The sequence below is a fragment of the Geotrypetes seraphini genome, chromosome 8 (genome assembly GCF_902459505.1).
Source record: "Geotrypetes seraphini chromosome 8, aGeoSer1.1, whole genome shotgun sequence".
Lineage (NCBI taxonomy): Eukaryota > Metazoa > Chordata > Amphibia > Gymnophiona > Dermophiidae > Geotrypetes > Geotrypetes seraphini.
The window spans coordinates 25003707-25026809 of NC_047091.1; the positions used below are offsets into that span (position 1 = coordinate 25003707).

Genomic DNA, 23103 nt, shown 5'->3' on the forward strand with positions numbered 1-23103 from the left:
TTAGCATGTATAGTTACCTAGTGTATCTCAGATGTTCTCTATTTACCATAACTCTGTCATTTGCCACTAGCTTTCCAAACACATCTTGTCCATTTTGCCTTGACTATGCTGTGTATATACTCCTGAAACCCATTCTGGGCTCTTTTGGAAGGATGGGATAAATGAATGAATTTCCTAGAATCTAATCTGAGGCAACATGGTAAAGGTAAATCATGCCAAACGAATCTGATTGAATTCTTTGACTGGGTGACCAGAGAATTAGATTGAGGAAGTGGGCTAGATATAATTGACTTAGATTTCAGCAAAGCCTTTGACATGGTTCCTCGTAGGAGGCTCTTGAGCAAACTTGACCAGCTGAAGTTAGGACCCAAAGCGGTGAACTGGATTCGAAACTGGTTGACGGACAGACATCAGAAGGTGGTCATCAATGGAATTTGCTTGGAGGAGGGAAAGGTGAGTAGTGGAGGACATCAGGGATCGGTGCTGAGGCCGATTCTATTCCATATGTTTGTGAGCGACATTGCCGAAGGGTTAGCAGGAAAGCTTTGCCTTTTTGAGGATGATTTCCAATATGATCTATCCTAAACTAGTAGAAGTAAGCAGAAGCAACTTTGCCTATGTCATACTGATGCCTCTAGCCAGGTACCTCCACCTACTTCTTTTCATAACTTCCTTGTATGTAAACCACTACTCATATGTATCTTGTATCCACCTTCTACGAACCTTGGAACTAGCTGAAATCCAAAATGATGTGTTAAAATACAAATAGAAACAAAATACCTAGTGCTATACCTACACCTTACCCTTGTATCTTCTCCTCAGAGTACTTATTCCTTGTATATGTATAAACCTCTTTTCTATCTTGCACCACTTATTAATCACCTGCAACTGAACCCACACTAAGTATGTAACTTTGTAACCCGTTCTGAGCTCTTCTAACTAAATATCAAGATTTGTAACACAGTTGATGCCCTGGAGGGAGTGAAAAACATGAAAACGGGTTTGCAACAGTTGGAAGAATGGTCTAATGTCTGGCAACCAAAATTCAGTGCAAAGTGATGCATTTGGGGAGTAGAAATCTGAAGGAGCCGTGTGTGCTGGGAGGCGAGAGGCTAATATGCACGGATGGGAAGAGGGACATTGGGTTGATAGTGTCCGAAGATCTAAAGGTAAAGAAACAGTGTGACAAGACGGTGGCTGTAGTCAAAAGTATGCTGGGCTGTATACAGAGAGGCGTAACCAGCAGAAGAGAGGAGGTGTTGAGGCCCCTGTACAGGTTGTTGGTGAGTGGTACAGTGCACTTGGAGTTTTGTGTTCAATTTTGGAGACTGCATCCGGCGAAGGATGTAAGAAGACTTGAAAGGTGACGAAAATGGTAGGAGGTTTGCTTCAAAAGACATACAAGAAGAGACTGCAAGACCTGAATATGTATACTCCAAATGTCTGCATCATATCTTCCCTGTCCCTCCTTTCCTCTAAATACTTGAAAGGTATTAATATAGAAAATCTTTTCCAGAGAAGGGAAAATGGTAAAACTAGAGGGCATGAATTGAGGTTTGCAGGGTGGTAGGCGTAGGAGTAATGTTAGGAAATTATTTTTCATAGAGAGGGTGGTTGATGCCTGGAACGCCCTCCCGAGGGCGGTTGTGGAAATGAAAAACGGTGACAGAATTAAAAAAAAAAAGCACGGGATGAACACAAAGGATCTCTAATTAGAACATGAAAAGTAAGGCCGTTACTGGGCAGACTTGCACATGTGTCCCCTATATGGCAAGTTGGTTTAGGGAGGGCTGGGGGTGAGCTTCAACAAAAGCTCCAGTAATTTGGAACAAGAGGACAGCGCTGGGCAGACTTCTACGGTCTGTATCCCACAAGTAGCAAGAGGGTTTGAGCTTTGACGGCAATTCCAGTACCGGATGGACTTCTAGTCTGTGTTTGAGAAATGTCAAAGAAAGACACTTTAATCATCAGTTAATAATGTGCGTGGCTGTTGAGCAGACTGGATGGACCTTTCCGATCTCTATCTGCTGTCATTTACTATGCTGCAAAATGAAAGAGTTGCCCCCACCGTGTTCTTTTCCTCACTCCAGTGTTGGCCAGCTCATATAATTTCCTGCCATGTGGAACAGTGTCAAAAGCCTTATTCAGTTGCAGATGGGCCACATGTGTTGCACTTCCTTAATTTACCGTAGTCTTTCGGCGCCTCATTCAGAATCCAACAACATTTATCTGACAGGAAGTTTCCCGTGTCATCTCCCTAACCATTCCCCTTAACTGTATCCATGACATCCTGTTTGTCTGTCTTGCCTGTTCAGATTGTAAGCTCTTTTGAGCAGGGACTGTTTTAAGAACCTAAGAATAGCCTTACTGGGTCAGACCAATGATCCATCAAGCCCAGTAGCCCATTCTCACGGTGGCCAATCCAGGTCATTAGTACCTGGCCAAAGCCCAAGGAGCAGCAACATTCCATGCTACCGATCCAGGACAAGCAGTGGCTTCCCCCATATCTTTCTCAATAACAGACTATGGACTTTTCCTCCAGGAACTTGTCCAAACCTTTCTTAAAACCAGCTATGCTATCCGCTCTTACCACATCCTCTGGCAACGTGTTCCAGAGCTTAACTATTCTCTGAGTGAAAAAAAATTTCTTCCTGTTGGTTTTTTTACTCTTTGTGACTCTGTACAGTGCTGCGAGCGTCTGGTAGCGCTATAGAAATAATTAATAGTAGTCGCAGTAGATGCTGTCAAAGTAATTAGGAAAGGAGAACTAGAAATGGGAGAAAAAAATAGCTAATAAAGCACAATAACTGAACTCGATTTTCTTAGATATATTAGTGACAAGAAGAAGTCCAAAAATGACATTGTGAGACTGATGAAGGTAAATCAGAATTGCTAAATAAATATTTCTGTCCAGTGGTCACCAAGGAAGGGCCAAGGTCACAGGAACAGAAGTGAAGAAGACCTGACTTGATTTTCAAAAGGCTGTGTTAATGAGGACCTAACGAAATTCAACGTGCTGGTATCAGATCAGATATTAAAAGAACATAGGGAAGTTCTGGCAGTTGCACAATTTGTTCTTTGGTTCCAGTGAACTAGAGGTGAAGTCTAGAAAATCCAAATCTATTAGTTGAATCTCATTGTGAATAAATTAACGACTGCTAAAAACGGAGGGAAGTGCAGTTTCTAGAATCCAGTGGATTCTAGGATCCAATGCAAGATGGATTGGGGAAAGAGCTTGAGGTATTCTAGTTGGATTTCAGCAAGGCCTTTCATGCAGATTCAAGCAAATGATTTAGAAATGAAATGAGCCCCTAAGGTGACTGACAGGGTTAGAAACTGACTGAGTGGAAGATGACAAAGGGTACTAATGGTGTTTGCTCTGAACACCATTAGTGTGCTGCAAGGACTGGGCCTCAGTCTGGGTCTTGTCAACATTTTCGTAAGCAATATTGTGGAAGAACAATCACAAAAAGTTTGACACCAAAATCTATAACAGAAGAGGTGCCTTCAGAGTGAAAAAAAATGAAATGAGAGCTAGTGGTTTGAGGAAGGAGCCTAGAGTTTAGAAGCTAACATTTAATGCTAAAAAAACGCAGGGTCAAAGCAAAAACAAGGAACCAGGGGTGAAGCTCTTCTGTGAAGGAGAAGGAGGTGATGGTAAGTGGTCAAACAGGGAGAAAAGGTGACAGCAAAAGCCAGAAGGTTCTTGAGTGCAGTTGGCCACCACCTTGAGATCAGCCTCTTGCCCCCTATCATACACGCGGCCTTTGGATTTCGATATCTCAAGTGCATTACTCTGCACTTCTTCACATTCAACTTTAGTGGCCACTTCCTCCAGGGTGTCTATCTGTAAAAAGGCCTACTTCTCCTTCTAGCCCATTAGCAAGCTGCTTCTACTCTTTCAGCATCATGAGGTGAGCTCCACAAAGTCTTGTGCTTTATCATTTTTTGGTTTTCTAAGTACTCCAAGAAACTCTTCCTCTATACTGAGTTTCTGAGTATTTCATACTCATTTCACTTCCTGACCTTCTGTTTCTATAATTCCATGTAAGAGAATTTCTCTGAGATTTCTACTTCTGTAGGCCATCCTCTTCACTGAAACCACTTTCTCCTTTCATCTTACCTATTCCTCCTGTGTTTTCCTTTTCTGTCTCTCTCTTAAATACCTAAACAAGGTTTGATCTCATCTATATTGACTGGGCAATTGCCAGGATAGTGTACCAAACATAAGAATAGCCTTACCGGGTCAGACCAATGGTCTATCAAGCCCAGTAGCCCGTTCTCACGGTGGCCAATCCAGGTCACTAGTACTTGGCCAAAACTCAAAGAGTAGCAACATTCCATGCTACCGATCCAGGGCAAGCAGTGGCTTCCCCCATGTCTTTCTTAATAACAGACTATGGGCTTTTCCTCCAGGAATCTGTCCACACCCTTCTTAAAACCAGCTACGCTATCTGCTCTTACCACAACCTCTGGCAATGCATTCCAGAGCTTAACTATTCTCTGAGTACAAAATATATCCTCCTATTGGTTTTACAAGTATTTCCCTGTAACTTCATCAAATGTCCCCTAGTCTTTGTAATTTTTGATGGAGTGAAAAATCGATCCACTCGTACCTGTTCTATTCCACTCAAGATTTTGTAGACTTCAATCGTATCTCCCCTCAGCCATCTCTTTTCCAAGCTGTAGAGCCCTAACCTCTTTAGTCTTTCCTCATACGAGAAGAGTTCCATCCCCTTGATCATCTTGGTCACTCTTCTTTGAACCTTTTCTAGCGCCACTATATCTTTCTTGAGATAAGGAAATCAGAATTGAATGTAATACTTCAGGTGAGGTCGCTCCATGGAGTGAGACCTTCTGAATAAAATGCGTAACTCTTTGTCCTAACTAGCTGCCTGAAAAGCAAGCTGAAACTTTTTATAGATAAAACCTCAAACTGGGAGAGCGACAAATAAAGCAGTATTACGTAGTGGATGATTTGGTGTGAAATCACACTGCCTCAGATCTTACAGTCCACTGGATTGCAGGCCTATAGTTCCCAACCTCTTCCACACTTCCTCTTTTGTGGAGACAGACATGCACTCTTCTCTAAAACTCTGGGACCACTCCCGACTCTTGAAAGGTTGCCTAAAAAACACTCCTTGTAGGGCATCCAGAATATTTCTACACCTAGTAACACTGAAACTGGTAGGCTGAGGTAGGGTTACCATATGGCTCCAGAAAAAGGAGGACAGATTGAGACATCCAGGTTTTACTTCTATTGAAACCAATGGAAGTAAAAATTTCTGGAGCCATATGGTAACCCTAGGTTGAGGTGACCTGCAAGTGAGACTTCCCTTTGGCACAGCATCCTGATTTCTACTTGAATCCATCTAGATGTGTTTCTGTACCTGGACTTCAGTTTCTTCCTGCTCTTTTATTTCAGTGGATGCGACTGTGTTCCCACTAAAAGGTGCTCTTCCCCTTCCTTTTCTCTTCTCTCTCCCGTCTCATCCTTCACGATTTAGTGATTACAACAATATCTAAAGTCTTTCTTTGCCATGGAGGCCTTCAGGACTATGACTCTCTAGACAATGATCCATCTCAAATTATTTTCCCACTTTTTTAGCTGTTATCCCTCAGAGGAGTGTCTCGAGCCAGAATTTCACCCTGTCCATAAATTGCGGTTGAGACAGACATGAGAGAAGCCTCAGCTTGCCCTGATTCGGTGGCATGGAATGCTGCTACTATTTGGGGTTTTGCCAGATACTTGTGACTTGGATTGGCCTCTGCGAAGACAGGATATTGGGCTAGATGGACCATTGGTCCGACCCAGTAAGGCTATTCTTAGGTTCTTAATGTCTCACTCTACCCACTGTACAGGGGAAGCATTGGATGAGTATTTTTGCACCTGTCTCCCTTGCGTCTTGTGCATCCACACTACACAAAGTCCTTGGGAGGCCCTGATCACTCATATTCAACTGGATTCTGTCTGCCATGGTTGATTTTGGGCTTTCATCCTTTGCAGAGCTAACCTTCTTTACTTCATTTGTTTTTCGTTGGGGGAGGAGGGAGGGGAGAAGAGTTGCTGTCTCCCTCTCACCAAGTTTAAATACTGGTTGAAGCAGGACTTGCAAAGGATGTGCCAGGAACTGTAATACCTGTCCTGGATGGATGGAAAGTGTCTTATTTCTAAACCCTTCTGCCCAAAGACTCAGGCACACGCAGGGCAGCTAATGGCATATCATGGCTCTAATGCCCTCCAGATGTAAACCCAGGGCAGGGCCGGTTGTAGTAATGTATATACTGTAGGTGAAAGAAGCCTGGTCAGCATGAAAGACCATCCCACCCATGACTACGCCATCCTGTGTTCTACTGTTCTTCCGTGATTCTTGTCACTTCAGGCTCTGCACAGCTCTGGAATGGAAGCCCTGAAGTCTGTGTTTACAACTCAGAGAAAGCGACTTGATTTACTGGATACAGCTGGAGCTCTCGACAGCAGGATGGGGCCCAAATCACAGGCGTTCTTTTCCTAATGGCTTATCCAGGCTCTAGAAATCATGAAGGATCACATGAATGCTGATCATTACTCCAGGAGTGGAGCGCCTGGGTAGGAAGAATTTCCTGGGACGTGGCAGGCTCTTGGCCGGTCTTTGCACCCACCCCCCAGCCTCTTTTCCTCCTCCTTATGTCAGTTCAGATCACAGCAAGCAGAGATACCAGAGTCATTACAAACCAATTTTCCAGTCTGGCTTTGTTAAATCCTATCCGAACACATTCTGAAATTGGAATCAAACAAGGTTCAGAAAGACATGGAATCAGGATGAGAGAGTCCTGTCCTGTATTTGTGTATGTAGTATGTGGGGAGGGGGGAGGGCTCTAACCCCTTAGAGCATAAGAACAAAAGCGTTGTCCTACTAAGTCAGACCAGGTGTCCATCCATCCCAGTATCCTGTTTCCAGCAGTGGCCAGTCTCTGTCGCAAGCACTTGGCAGAATCCCAAAAAGTAGCACGATTCCATGTTACTTAACCCCAGGGATAAGCTGTGGCTTTCCTCAGATCTAGCCTAATAGTGGAGGAGTGTGTGGCGTGGTGGTTGGATCTACAGCTTCAGCACCCTGGGGTTGTGGGTTCAAACCCTGGACAAGTCACTCAGTCCTCCATAGCCCCAGGTACATTCGATAGATTGTGAGCCCACCAGGACAGATGGATAAAGTACTTGATTATAAAACCTCTTAGATAAAAAACCTTGATGTTAAAAAAAAAAACACACCTAAAAACACTTCAAGTCTATGGACTTTTCCTCCAGGAATTTGTCTAAACCTTTTTAAAACCTACCTATGCTTAGTAATGCGTAAAACAGGTTAGATAGCTCCTGGTTCCCAAAGGAAGCCCAGTGCAATCAGCAGCGATTTTCGCAGCTTAACTAAAACAAACGCGGAGAAAAACTTTTTGAAATGTTGCTGAGTAATTTCACAGCGTCTTCTAGTCGTGGGACTTTTTGAAAGAGTAAAGAACGATTCTGCTCCAGGCATGAATTTATAGACCTCTGCTCTTTGCTGTCCCGTCAATCCTGTTGAGATGACCCCCTTTCAACAATTCTAACTATTATATTCACCAACATTTGACAGGAAGAATAAAAATTAAATGCAAGATGGCAAAATTCTCATCCTCAGTGCAGCCAATCATCCCTTCTACCCTCAGACATTAGAAAAACCAGCCTTAAAGACACCTCTACAGGGCAGGAAAAGATTTGAGCTCTATGCATCCAAAAGAAATCAAGAATTCTTCACAGACAGAAACTCCTGAATGAAGGTGAGCAAAAGCACCCCCTGGCCCCTTGGGGCTGTGACAGCGAGCCTCCCTCCTGCAACATTTTTCCTTGGTGACTTGCTGTGGGTTCCGAAAGCCTGACAGGAGCTGAGGTTTTGTTCCCATCAAGGAGGTGAAAGCACCAAAGTCCAGTGTTGTGTCTGCAGTCTGATGACCACCCCTTAGCTCAGACATGAAATTCCAGTCCTCTTCCCCCCCCCCCCCCCATGTCTGCATCTTAGCCTTACCTTTCTGGGGAGTCCAAGGAGTCACAGCACTGGGGGTAGGACCATAGCTGGAGTGGATGTCTCAGAGAAACCGAGGATCTGTCTGCCAGGGACTCTCCACACGTCTCTCTTTCAACCACAAACTTTCTTTGCAAAATTTTCTTCTCTTTCTTTCAAGCAGCTAAATGTTTCCAAGCAAATGAAGCGTTTGGTGGTGAAGATCCTTCAGCAGCACTGACATCCACTGGCTCTTCCTGGAAAGAACAGTGAAGTCTCTCTCTCTCCCTCTCCTCCCCCTCCTTTCCCTCCTTCCCCCAACCCAGCTCGAAGTCTGGTAAAAAGAGAGCAGACGTCCCAAGATAACTTGCCAGTTTGCCAGGTTTCTCCAAACTGGAAGACCAGGAGGCACTAAAGGTACTGGACAGCAGCGAGATTGTAATTGAAGTCAGCTGGGCAGAGAACAAAGCAATGGGCTCAGCCCATCTCCTCCCGAACAACCCCTCTGACATTGGGAAGAGTTCCTAGCAGTGCCGTCTTGCCAAAGTTCATTCCTCAAGGATCAGTTGAAGCTCAGCACTGTATGTTTTACAGAAAGAGATCAAAACCTACCACAAATCACAGGTAGAGCAGGCTAAGATGACCTGGCACAAGCACATGTCGAGTCTGAAGTTTCAGGGGGTAATTTGCATATGAACCTCACTCCCAAGCCAGGGTATGTGGAGTATGACCTCCGTCTCTCAACTATACTTCTAACGCTCACACTGTAGTCAAGAGCTTCTTTCTAGAGTTCATTTCCTCATGTGCTATAGTGTGAGCTCCTGGAAATTCAGCACCAGAGTGGAAAAGAGCAGAACTGGATCTGTGTACCTTGAATTTTCAGAACCTAACCGTGGCCAACCCAGGTCCCAAGTACCTAGCTAGATCCCAAGTAGCAAAACAAATTTTATGCTGCTTATCATAGGATTTTCCCCAAACCATCTCAATAATGGCCTATGGATTTCTCTTTTAGGAAATTATCCAAACCTTTTTCAAACCCTGCTAAGCTAACTGTTCTGTTCAGGAAATATCTCCCATCAGAAGGCCCTACTTTCTACTGTTTACAAGTGTCCTAGAGGATAGGCAATCCCTTAAAAACAAGCTTAACTGTCTACTGATAGTCTTAAGCTCACTGACCTCCTGGAAATTCAATGGATGAGGAATAAAAATTTAGGTGGGCGTTTCTCATAACCTTTGTGCTTCCCCCTAGATAAGGACTCTCATGAGACTGGATTTTCGCAATTCATTTCATGTGAAAAAGTGCAGTTATAACCCAGGCAATAATAATGATTATTATTTATTGCCCTTTCTATACTGTCTCTACTAACAAAGGACCCAAGCGGTGTACATAAACTAAAAACAGACTTCAAGTTGGGGGTAAAAAGGAGGGGAAGGTAGGGGAGAGAAACTTCACTGTTCTTTGCAGGAACACAATTAGCTCCTTCTCCCCTCCCCCATAACTTAAAAACATAAGAACATAAGAAGTTGCCTCCGCTGGGTCAGACCAGAGGTCCATCCCGCACAGCGGTCCGCTCCCACAGCGGCCCATCAGGCCTATCACCTGTGCAGTGGTCCCTGACTATTCCTATAACCTACCTCTACTCCTATCTGTACCCTTCAATTCCCTTATCTTCTAGGAACCTATCCAAACCTTCTTTGAAGCCCTGTAACGTGCTCTGGCCTATCATATGTTCTAAATAAGAACATACGAGTTCCATACTGGGACAGACCGAATGTCCATTAAACCCAGTATCCTCTTTCCAACAATGGCCAACCCAGGTCACAAGTATCTGGCAAAATCCCAAAAGAGTGAAACAGATTTTATGCTGCTTATCCTAGGAATAAGCAGTGAATTTTCCCAAGCCCATCTTAATAATGGCTTATGGATTTCGCTTTCAGGAAGTTTTCCAAACCTTTTTTAAACTCTGCTAAGCTAACTGCTGTTAACTTTGCATGTGGGGTGAAGAAATATTTTTTCTGGTTTGTTTTAAATCTATTACTTAGTAGCTTCATCGCATATCCCCTAGTCCTAGTATTTTTTCAGAGAGTGAACAAGCGATTCACATCTACCCTTTCCACTCCACTCAGTATTTTATAGACCTCTGTCATATCACCCCTGAGCCGTCTCTTCTCCAAGCTGAAGAGCCTTAGCCGCTTTGGCCATTCCTCATAGGGAAATCTTCCCATCCCTTTTATCATTTTTGTCACCCTTTTCTGTACCTTTTCTAATTCCGCCATATCTTTTTGAGATACAGTGACCAGAACTGCACACAGTATTCAAGGTGTGGCTCTACCAAAGAGCAATATAAGAGCATTATAACATTTTCATCTTTGTTTTTCATTCCTTTCCTGATAACTCCTAACATTCTATTTGCTTTCTTAGCAGCCGCCACACATAGAGCTGAGGGTTTCAACATATCCTCAACAATGACACCTAGATCCTTTTCTTGGGCAGAGACTCCTAACACATATAGTTCGGCTTCCTCTTTCCTATATGTGTCACTTAGCACTTGCCATTTGGCTGCCCAGACTCCCAGTCTTGCAAGGTCCTCTTCCAGTTTTTCATAAGCTGTATTGATTGTACATGTGTGACATCATTATCTACGCCAATTGACTTCCAGGAATTCTTCCATTTGCCCTAAGCCTGCTGTCTGCATCTAAAGCCAACCCATACCCTTTCCCACACATTTGCTTCTGGCCAACTAAGCCACAATGAGCCATTTCTTATCATAGTATAGCCTAACTTGACACCCCTCCCCCTATGGGTTTAAGACTTGGGTATTGGCCCTCCTGAAGCTGTCATGAGGCCTTTTCTCTAGCATTCCCTCTTCATATCTTGTACCTTTTATGCACTACGCAGCCATGATGGGAAAGAGGCCAAGGCATCTTTTAACCCCATGGGCTTGCCCTCCTCCCTCCTGAGTCCACCTTTGATCTTTCCTTTGCTTCTCACTACTTGCAGAAAAGGGGTATGGGATGGGGTTTCCAAGCCATTCCAGGAGGGGCAAGCACGCTTGGTTAATATCACATTCTGGGTACCTCAGTCCCAAAACTCTCCCTTCACAGATTGTTCTTGATCTCACAGGATCATTGGGTTTCCTGACATTACGAAATGTTCAACATGTGCTTTTTGAGCATTCAGAACTTTATATTCTTTATAGGGTCTAAAAAGCTGGATGTGTGATGAGTAGAGGGTTGGTTTTAGAGCTTATTTGATGCTATTTCATTTTTTTCTTTACAATATTGCTTGCTTGGGGCTTTTCAATGGGGTCGTCTTGATTTGTTCTACTGAAGGTTGTTCATTTCCTTTAATGGAGTCGCAGATGATATATTTTTCTTGCAATTATCACCAAACCTGATTAAAAACTAAAATACAGAAGGACTGGAAGAGGCTATGTATTTTATCTTCAGTTGACCCAAATGCTACGTACTCTGCTTTGCTGGCATCAGGGTAGTGTGATGTGAGATTAATGCCACTGGGATTCAAATGATCGAAAAATCTTGGTTGGATTCCAGCAGTTGACATCAGGAGTTAGTGCTTTGGCAGTAGAATCAAACACTGGCATTTATTTTTTTTCTTGCTGGATTGCCTGTCATGAGAATAGTATAGTGTAGTTACTTACCTGTAACATAGGTTCTCCGTGGACAGCAGGATAGTCAGCCACATATGGGTGTTGTCCCAACACCTCCCAATTTGCGGATAAGCTCTCCAATAGCTCAGAGAGATTTTTTTTTTTTTTCTCTGAGCACGTGCAGTGCCCGGGCCCCACTGGGCATGCCCGAGCCCTACCCATTTCCCCCTGCTTCCCCCTAATCCCCAGGATGTTCCTAGCTGTGGCCGGGTCGGCCGTATGGGGAGGCGGGTGGGTTGTGTGGCTGACTATCCTGCTGTCCACGGAGAACCTACGTTACAGGTAAGTAACTACACTTTCTCCTAGGACAAGCAGGATGAGTTAGCCACATATGGGTGACTCCCTAGCCGAGGAATGTACCGACTGGACCTGCGCCTTAGCGCTCTGTGCATCCCTCGCCTGGCTGTGGAGGCCGAGCCAGGCAGGGTAATCAGGCGAAGCAGGTGAAGTTGTGGAAACAAGGTTTTAGATAAAGTGCTGTGTTAACTGAGCAATAATACTCACAGAACAGTGAAACCGATCAATGACAATCAATGAACAGTGAGAAACCAACTGGTCAACAGTGACAATTCGTACTTGCATGTGAGAATTCATACTTGCCTATTCCACATTCAGACTAGACAGGAGTGCTGGAAGACCTACTTAACTCACAGAACAGTGAAACTGGTCAATGACAATCAATGAACAGTGAGAAACCAACTGGTCAACAGTGACAATTCGCACTTGTATGTGAGAATTCATACTTGCCTATTCCACATTCAGTCTAGACAGGAGTGCTGGAAGACCTATTTAATCAATATCTATAACACCCTACTTGATCAGTGTTTGTCGATATTTATAACACCCTACTTGATCAGTGTTTGTCAAGGCTGTGCTAGTGGTTGCTGTCCCTCCCGGCAGGGAAAAGCCACTTCCAAGACTGCTCGGCCGAATGCATTTGGAGCGTGGAATGCTATGTCGAGGCAGTAGTGCTTGGTGAAGGTGTGCATGGAGGACCAAGTGGCTGCATCGCAGATGTCCCCTATTGATGTGTGGTGCAGATGAGCCGTTGTGGTGGCTATGGCTCTGCGCTGGTGGGCGTGGGCTCCACCTGCGGTTGATGCTGCGCTTTTCTATAGGTGAAGGGGATGCGCTTGGATATCCAGTGCGAGAGCCTGCATTTTGTGGCCGGAAGTCCTGGTCTATTTTGGTCGTAGGAGATGAACAATTGAGGCTTGTCTAGTCTGTTGCATAGTCAGGGCCCACACACGGTCTAGGAGGTGTTGCTGAGGTGGCTGTGTGCCTCCCTGTGGGGGGATGTAGAGTGCCGGGAGGCATGCTGAAGCCACCTTTGGCAAGAATCGGGGGTGGGTTCTGGGTACCACCCTGTTCTCATGGAGGAGTGGGTCGGCCGACACAATGGTCAGGGTTTTCCCGACCAGGAATACGGGATCTGCCCCCCCCAAAGGTTTGAAGGGGTCGAGGTGAGCTGATGCAGCACCAAGTTGAGGTCCCATTCGGGCGGTGGTGGTCTGACCGATGGGTGCAGATTGGACAGTTTCTTCATGAAATTTTGTGATTACTGGATGCCTCGACACTGGTTTGTTGTCTAGGCCAGTGTGATATGCCGCGATTGCACTTAGGTGGACCTTGATGGAAGTGGGTTTTAGGTCCCACTGAGCTAAGCTCAGTATGTACCGCAGGATGTCCAGTATGGGGCAGTTGTAGGGGTCTCGCTGCATGTCTGTGCACCGGTAGCGGAATCTTCTCCATTTCAACCCATAGCATTTTCTGGTTGAAAGTCTTCTGGCTGCCATAAGAGTGTGCTCCACTTCTTGTGGTAGGTTCATCCTCTCATCATCCATGCGGTCAGGGCTAAGGAACGTAGGTCGTGGTGGAGGGTAAGGTTCCCGCGTGGTGTTATGAGAACTGCACTGATCGGGAGGGGGAAGAGGTGGGTGAACCGTTATTCCTTGCTGGAACGGGAACCATGGTTGCAGGGGCCCGGACAGGGCAATCATGATCACCATTGCTCTGTCCTGAAGGATCTTCTGCAGGACTTAGGGTATGGCGGGTAGGCGTATAAGAGTCCGTGGTTCCAACTCACAGACAGACCTTCGGGGCTGAGACGGCGATGGGTTGATCTCTTTGCGCAGAAGGTCAAGTATTTTGAGTTCAGTTCGGTTGCAAACAGGTCGATGCTCGGTGTGTCCCAGGTGCTGAAGATCTTCGTCGCCGCTGGGTTGAGACACCACTCATAGGGATCCCGCTGGTGGCTGAGGCTTTCTGCCAGGTTGTTCTGCTCCCCCGGGAGGTACATTGCCTGGATGGGGCATTGAATGGAGTTGGTGAACTCCCACATGTGGCAAGCTTCCTTGCATAGTGAGGCTGACCCTGTCCCTCCCTGCTTGTTGATATAGTGCATGGCCACCTGGTTTTCTGTTTGGGTGAGGACTGCCCTGCCTGTCACCCATTGTTTGAATGTTTCGAGGGCATTCCCTATGGCCCTGAGCTCCAGTAGGTAGATATGGAGTGAGGACGCCTGGGCCGACCATATGTCCCCTGCGCGAAGATGGAGAAGGTGTGTCCCCCCTCCATGTTTGGAGGCATCCATGGTGGCCACCAGCAGGTGATGTGGTGGTCTGATTTCCCTTTCGCTAAGTTATCTCGGGCCGTTCACCAGTGAAGCGTCTTGTGTATGGACTGGCGAATGGGTATCTGGGTGGTCAGAGGTTGGGTACACTGGTCCCAGTGACGTCTGAGGTGCCCTTTCAGGGATCTCTTGTTTAGTCTGGTGTGCTAGACAACAAAGACCGCAGCCGAGACACAGGAGGGAGCATGCTGACGATGAGCTGCTGGCAGGGATGCACTGGGTCAGGGATGTCATGGCGTCGATCTGGTAGTCCCGTAGGACGGCCTTGGTCTGTGTGGTGTCGATGAGTGCCCAGATGAACAATATCCCCTGGGTGGGTATCAGGTGGGATTTCATGTAGTTGATGAGGAACCCCAGTTCTTTGAGGAGGGTTATTGTGGTTGTCGGGGCTGCCAGCTGTCGAGATAACATAGGACGCATGGGCTGGGTGCATGGGCACGTGAGTGTATGCATCATGTAAGTCCAGGGATACTAGCCAATACTCGGGCTGTAACAGGGCCAAGACTGTACCCAGAGAGTGCACCTGGACCTTGTGTATGCACCTGTTGAGCTTGCAGAGATCCAGGATCGAGCATTGTCCTTGTCCATGGGCACGCGAGGGTTCCTGGAGTAGAAACCCCTTGGTGATCTCCTCTGTTTGTCACTGCCTCTATTGATTCTGCCGAAGCAGGTCCTCTCCTTGCTGCAGGAAAATTGGGTCGTCAGATGGAGGGTGCCCTGCCCACTCTGAGTGGGGGGGTGCGGGAGTGGAGACGAATTCGGAATCCCTGCTTGATGATGCTGAGGGCCCACTGGTCGATGGTGAGCCTTCGCAGACAATCTGATCCTGCTGGGCCGGAGGGTGGCCCTTGGATGCCCCTGCCCCTCGAGCGGTGCTTGTTTGCATAGCAATTATGTTACTGTTGCGAGCGCTGGGGCACAGACTGCTACCAGTGTGGACTGGCTCGGTGGTGAGCTGGAGTCCCTGTTTTATTTTATTTATTTATTTTCTCTCACTGGCCTCCTGATAAAGCCGCATCTGGAACTGGAGCACAGCAATTCGTGGGCTCAGCATTGCGCCCTCGAAGGTCTTTTTCCCCGTGGAATCCAGGGTTTTTCAGGTCCTTCCCTGACGGGCATTGGAGGGGGGGGTCTTGCTGCCCTGTTTCTCTTAAGCGCCAAGGCTACCGCAATGTCCATGTATGGCTGCTGCGGGTTGTCGAATCCCCGGGCCGGAAAGATCTGGTACTTCAGTCCCAGTCTCCTTGATGTTGGTTGCCCTGAAGAGGGAGTTAGCCAAATCTCGTCTCTGCAGTCCAGGATGTTCTTGTGGACTGGAATCGCCACCGCCTGCGTGTACTGGAACTGGTAGTTCAGGTATTTTGGTACTCTGTCTTGGGTACTTGTGGTCCACCCACGTGGATCTTGAGAAAGGCTGCGAGTTTCTGGAGGAACTTGGGGTGAGTCCTCATTTGTGGGGGGGGGGGGTGTTTTTTGTTTTTTTAAATAGTTATTTATTTATTTATTTACTTATGTGGGTGGTGACTCGGGACGTGGCTGGAGGCTGGTGTGTTGCTTGTTCCTCTGTTGCTTGGGTTCATGGCATGTCGCTGGAATGCGCCATGTTGTTGTGCGTGGCTCCCTCTAAAGGGGGGCATTGGGGGGAGTGTTGCCCGCTGAGAGAGGAGTGGGTCAGCAGGAGGATTGACTGTTGCTGCTGGTCCCACCCCTGGTGGTTCGCAGGTTCATGTGCTGCTCCACTTGACTGATTGGGTGGCTCCAGGTACCCCACCGACATTCTCTGTCCTTCTTGAGAGGGGGGGAGCCTGTAGAGAGGGGGCAGGATGTACCCCTTCATCAGTGCCAGTGCTCCTGGCTGCGTTTCCCACTGTGCCTGGAGGCAGAGAAAGAGGAGTGATGATGCCTCCTATGTGGGCTTCGCCTGCTGTACTGCCTATTGTATATTAAACTGTACAGCGCTGCATATGCCTTTCAGTGCTATAGAAATCATAAATAGTAGCAGAGTCCCTCATGCTGGCTGGAAAAGCACTGTCTGCCTAAGTATCTGAAGTGCAAACAGCTCTTTAGGATGAAGTGCAAACCCCCACCTTTGGGGAGGCGTGGTCTGACATGCCGCATCACTGATGACATCAGCACCATGCTTTGTGAAGAGTTCCCCGGGACTGCCCTTGTTGCCGGGGTGGAAGAAAAAACCTGTGTTGCAATTGGTTGCCAGCGGTTTCCATCATGGCTGGTTGCTGAGTCAGAGGTTAATTAGCTAAATGTGAAAAGCTAATGTGAAAGGCAGGCTCCTCGTTCCCTACATGAGGGGGGAGGGGGGAGAGGGAGATGTCTGAACTGCAGACTCTGCAGGACCCCAAGAGGGAAAGAAGCATTGAGTTTATTTTATTTTATTTTATTTTCAGCTTGTGGGGAGATTGCAGGGAGGAGGGGCAACCCCCTGCCCTGTATAAGCTGAAGGGCGGCATGTCTCCTGCTGGTGGGAGAGGTCTGCAGGTCCCCCCGAGGGAAAGAAGCATGGGAGTTTCTTTCTCCTTAAATTCAGATTGGGAGGAGGGTGGGGCAGAGCCCTCGGGGCTGTAAAAGATTATCGGAGGTTTTCCCAAAAACAAGCAAATAGGACTTACCTTTGGGGCTGGAGGGGGAACCCCGATTGGCTCCCTGCAGGGGCTGGTTGTATGCGGCAGCATGCTGTCTGGAGGGCGAAAACCCCGATCTGCTGCTTGCAGAGGCTGGCTTTACGCGGCAGCATGCAAGGACTCCGGTGGAGATCTCTCAGTCTGGAGGGCGAAAACCCCGATCTGCTGCTTGCAGAGGCTGGCTTTACTCAGCAGCATGCAGTGACTCCTGGAGAGATCTCTCGGTCTGGTGAGACTCCTATCGGCTGCCCTGCAGAGGCTGGCTGTACGCGGCAACATGCAGGGACTCCGGGAGATATTTCTCTACCGGGCCGAGTGCAAGCGGGGGGATTAGTAATGGAGAGCTGTAGAAAATCCGACCGATGGGAACGGGCGGAAACTAAAGACTGGGGATTAGGGGGAAGCAGGGGGAAATGAGTAGGGCTCGGGCATGCCCAGTGGGGCCCGGGCACTGCACGTGCTCAGAGAAAAAAAAAAATCTCTCTGAGCTATTGGAGAGCTTATCCGCAAATTGGGAGCTATTGGGACAACACCCATATGTGGCTGACTCATCCTGCTTGTCCTAGGAGAACCTGAGATGTTGTACAGTTATTATGTTTGATGGTGTATTTGTGACAAGGGACACACCCTAATGTCATAGTGGAATCCTAATGCCTATGAGTCCGACCTGAAAAATTTCAGACTTTTCTGCATTAGACTGGAATAATGTTTTCCTGGAGGAAAGTTGTAGTAGGAGAGAACAGAACTAAGCAACGCATGGGCCCTTGGCAGGAGAAAAGGAGCCAGAGAACCATTCTGCCATTAATGCACTGAGTCAGCAGATAGCATTGATCAAAAGTCTGATTCAAAACATGAGACCAGGCTGCTCGCATGTGATGAATTTCCCAGTGGCGTTAATCTCACATCACGCTACCCTGCGGACAGACTCCCTAACCTGACTTACTGCAGTAGGGGCCACAGACTCTACTGAGGGGGTCTCTAATTTTTCACACTTTTTGAGAATTGTTTGAGCTCAGTGGAAAATAAGTCCTAGCATGTCAGTGATGTGGCAGAGGAACGCCCCGGTGGGAGAAGGCCGCGAAGCAGCCTGATTAGATTGCTGCCGATGCTGCCGGTTGCAAGGTATATCGGTCTCGTGGTCGGTGAGGTTCGGATGGGAGGGAGAGATGGAAGGGTCAGCGGGTGTTTGGCTGCGTGGGGGGGATAGAAATGCTACACGGGGGGGATGGGAGGAAGGGAGAGATTGAAGCTGTGCAAGGGTTCTGCTGCACAAGGGAGGGAAGGATAGAAAGATGCTGCAGAGGGAAGCTGTAAGAGGGGAGGAAAGATGCTGCACATGTGGGGGAGAGAAAGGAAAGAGGAAGAATTGGGGTGGAGAAGAGGAAGGGGGAGATGATCATTGTACATGAAAAAATAAGATCACTCCCAAAAATAAGACCTAGTGCGTTTTTTGGGCCCAAAATTAATATGACAGCGTCTTATTTTCGGGGAAACACGGTTATTTGTAATTCTGAGATTTTTCCCCTTCTTTTCTGGGTTTTTCCCCACAGAAGGGCCAATGAGAATAATATGGACTCATGAATAGAGCCTGAAGTCTCTCTGCTGGAGTTTATGTCCCTTGTGGATTAGAGGCCCATTTCTTTAAGATTTATCGATAGACACCACTGTTCAGAAAATGAATTCAGGATACAGATTTGTCATTGAAATATACGCTAGCGCAGTGGATCATCTCCACCACCTCATGCGATGAGACCCTCTCCGGTTGCTAAGACTGGTCTCCTCTATCTGCTATGCAGGGTGGGCTGGAGCTAAGAGTTTAATACATGGTGGAGGGTGGGGGGGGGAGAGGTAGGGGACACTTCTCACCCCAATTTGTACCTGAAAAACATCTGGTTGGTCAGTGACTGAAAGTGAAGCCGTGATGTCTGCTTTTGAAAAGGAATTAATAGTGTTTTAATCCATCATTTACTGCCATTGTTTTATGAAAACTGCAACTCCCTTCTAATCCCAAATCGCTCTGCAGTTTAACAGAGTGGGGCCTGTGTTTGAGGCTGGGAGCCTCTTCTGGACCATCAGGGACCCAGACAGACACTGAATTATCTTCCTTTGCCCCTGTGCAAGCACCTTAAATCTAGAACCTTGGGAGTGACCCAGACTGTCAGGGACCTCAGGAAAGCCCTGAGACCCAGCTTTTGGAGAACATAAGAACATAAGAATTGCCGCTGATGGGTCAGACCAGCAGTCCGCTCACGCGGCAGCCCTCAGGTCAAAGACCAGTGCTCTAAATGAGTTCAGACTGCTCCTATCTTTTAGATACATCAGTTCCCTGGTGCATTTTGGTATTTTTGTAGGGAGATCCAGCCCAATGACAACAAATCCCACACTTCACTTTACAATGCTTTCAAAAGCTCTGTTTTGTCTACATGGCATCCTTCCCCCCTTCCCGAACTGTCTGCTCACTGGTTGTTCTTGCCAGATGTGACCAGATGTTCCAAGCTTTACTCTTTTCCTTTCTCCTGCCAGATCTTCACTCCTGAAGGTGCAGTCCCCTGATTTTTCACCTCCTCTCTTCCTGACAGGTCCTGGGAGCTTTGTGCAATTAGCTCTGGTCTTGGAATGGTTAACAGCAGCCGCAGCCCTTTCCAAATGAAATGGAAAATCTGAGTCCAGTACATTTCAGTCTCCTGCAAAGGCAGAGCAAAGCTCCAGGGTTAATAATCTCCAGCTGGGATTGCGAATGAGTGTTGGGGAGGGGAGGGGAGGGGGCCACTGTGCAGAAGCGTTGCCTTTTACATGGTTCTGTAGCAAAGGATTTCTTTCTCTCTTCCAAACCTGTGGAAGTAAAGACACGTCAGTGAGTCTCATGCCAAATTCACTGGGAACAGAAGACAGGGCAGCTTCAATTCAGACTATAGATTGGCCATGAAAGTATCCGCTGATCAAATCACTGGTGTAGGCAAGTGACACCTGGTCGCTTCTCGTTTTCAGACCTACAGTCCAATGTACTGAAACTTAAGAGTGGAGTCAACAGGCAAAGACCATTTGCTGCATGTTATTATGTTTTGATTTTACATTATTTTTAAGAAAAATTTTACAAAATATCCAACATCTTAAATATTGCCAGAAAATGTTTCTGAATGCATCCAAAAAATTATTACAACGAGCCTACTGATATCAAAAGCCTTCAAATAAAATAGAGGAAGAGGAGGACCGTAGAGGAAATTATTCTAAGATCAATTTAAGAAGATGAATTATTCTTAGCCTACTGAAAACAAATCAGATAACCCCCATATACAGTCTCAACACATTGGAAACCCAACATTACATTACATTACATTAGTGATTTCTATTCCGCCATTACCTTGCGGTTCAAGGCGGATTACATCCAAACTAAAAACAAGAACTACATTTCAACTTTGAAGTAATAGAATAAACGATGAGATAAAATTTTAAGGGATAATTATGAGTTTTAGATAATGTTTGGTAATTAGAAAAAAATTAGAGAGTACTAAGGGTTTATAGAGTGTTGGATGTTGGGTTAGGATTATTGTGCTGGATAGGTTTAATGTGTTTTTTGAAGAGTATGGTTTTAATTTCTTTCTTGAAGGTTTTGTAATCTGTGGATGAAGATAACAGAGTGGTGAGTTTGTCCAACTTAGCTGCTTTGGAGGCTATTAGGATGTCATAAAGTTTTTTTCGTTTGACATTTTTGGATGGTGGGTAATAGAATAGTGAATGGGTTCTTCTGTGTCTGATTGAGGAGGGTTGATTTAGTCTGTTATTCCAGTAAGTTGGGCTTTCTCCGTTGATAGCCTTGTAAAGTAAGCAGTAGAATTTGAAGTTCACTCTCGCTTCTATTGGAAGCCAATGCGAGTCATGGTATGCCTCTGTGATAGGGTCATATTTTTTTAGTGAATAAGTTTCAAGTTTATTGACTTTTAATATACCGACCATTAACAAGTATCTGGCCGGTTTACAATAAAATATTTAAAATAGAGGTTAAGATAATAAATATTTAGAGAAAATAATAAAGGTGTACATTAAGGACATTAACTGGACGGACTTGAAAGTGAGGGTAAGAGGGAAGGGAGGGGAAAGTTACATAATTAGAAGAAAAAAGAAAAAAATGGGGAGAGAAAAAAAAAAGGGGGGTTGGAGATAGTGAGGGGGATAGGATAAAACATGTAGGGTGGGGTCGCTTCATAGAAGCGGTTGGTTGAGTAAGAAAGAGAAGCTCTAAGGGCAGGTGAAAGCATCACGAAATAAAAAAGTCTTCAGGCTTATCTTGAATTTATCAAGTTGTTGTTCGAATCGAAGTTGATGTGGCAGAGCGTTCCACAATGTTGGGGCGACTACTGCAAAATTTGTTTTCCTAGTATAAAAGAAGTCTTTTATAGAGGGAATTGAAAGGAGTTTCTGATCTGCTGATCTCAGTGTGCGTGTTGGGCATTGAGGAATGAGAAGCCTATCAAGATATGAAGGCTGGTGAGAGAGTTTTATTTCAAAAGTCAGCAGGATAGTTTTATAAGTAATACGATGTATGACAGGAAGCCAATGTGCTTCTTTCAAAAGAGGGGTAACATGGTCGTATTTACCTATTTTGTGTATGAGTTTTATTGCCGTATTTTGGATTAATTGTAAGCGTCGGATTTCTTTTTGGGGGAGTCCGCTGTAAAAAGAATTACAGTAATCGAGGTGGGAGATAACTAGGGAATGAACCAGAATTTTGATTGCATCTGTATCTAGAATAGAAGTTAGAGAACGAATAAGACGAAGTTTAAAGAAGCAGATTTTTACTACTGAACTGATGTGATCGTAGAAAGTAAGGTCCTTATCGATGATAACTCCCAGTAGTTTTATTTTTGTTTCAATTTTTATAGAGTGGATTTGATGAAGATCTTTCCTGATAAAGACTCACTGTTTTTAACAGGAAGTAGAAGGCTGCAGGATTTATCGATGTTGAGGGAGAGTTTGTTTGTGTAAAGCCAATCATTTATTGCGTCTAATTTATTGTTGATATCTTTTATTTCAGAGATATTTGAGGTATTGACAGGGTGAAGTAATTGTACTGGTGGAATGAGGCAAAGATAGTGAATCCAATTGACTGTGCTAGTGTAAGAAGAGGTGACAGAAAGATGTTGAATAACAGTGGGGATAGAATAGAACCCTGCGGGACACCGTAGGTTTGTGGTATAGATAAGGATGTTTCATTCTTTACGTGAACTTTAAAACTACGTTCGTTAAAGTATGAGGTAAACCATGAAAGAGCTGGACCTGTAATGCCACAGTCTTTGAGTCGGTTGATGAGGAGGGAATGATCAATAGTATCAAAGGCTGCAGATAGGTCGAGAGAAATGAGGAGGACAGATTTTTGATGATCATGAAAATAATATATGGTTGAGATGAGGCCTAGCAGTGACAATTCAGTGGAATGAGAAGATCGGAAACCTGTTTGACATGGATGTAAAGCATGGGTATTGTCGATGAATTCTGTGAGTTGATTATGAATGATTTTTTCAATCAGTATAGAAATTAAAGGAAGGTTAGCAATTGGACGAAAATTTGCCGGCAAAGAGGGATCTAAGTTGTGATTTTTTAGTTTTGGAATAACAAGAGCTGTTTTCCAAGCTGTAGGAACAAGGCTATCAGAAAGGCACTTGCATACCATTTCCCGAAGGAATGGCCTGAAGAAAGAAGATAATTTTTTAAGGAGCGCAGGGGGGATACTCTCCATGAGATTGTTGGGAGTATTTAAAGATTGTAGGATTTGGAGGAGATTTGCTAGTCTCAGGGCTGTATTCTGCACCGTCTGCAATTGCTTCATCATTCCCTTGATGCTTAAATTTCTGTCAAATGCATATCCATTTATACTGGAATACTTCGTTCTTGCAGACCCGGAACAGCTGCAGAAATTTTCAAAGAAAATTGCACCCAAGTTGGGCAAGCGTTGACGGATCAGCTTTGGAAAATTCCAGAAACACTTTAATCTTGTCGTACCAGAATAGCAAGTCCCTGTTCTGTTGAGATTTCATGTCCAAACTGTCCATAGTCCAATACCCCTCCCAGGCTCCCTCCCTAGAGACTGAAGACAGGTGGAAAAGCTTTGGACAGATATTGTAATTCCTTAAAGTACATCCTCAGCATAA

The 23103-nt window shown here is 45.7% G+C and overlaps 1 protein-coding gene across 3 annotated transcripts in view; it reads right to left on the reverse strand.

Moving 5' to 3' along the window:
* COL16A1 (collagen type XVI alpha 1 chain) overlaps nt 1-8304 on the reverse strand; it is a 144096-nt gene extending 135792 nt beyond the window's left edge. For all 3 annotated transcript variants that reach the window (XM_033956124.1, XM_033956123.1, XM_033956122.1), the window contains exon 1: nt 8040-8304. The gene's annotated coding sequence lies outside the window, so the exon portion shown is untranslated. The remainder of the gene's footprint in view (nt 1-8039) is intronic.
* Between the last annotated feature and the right edge of the window lie 14799 nt (nt 8305-23103).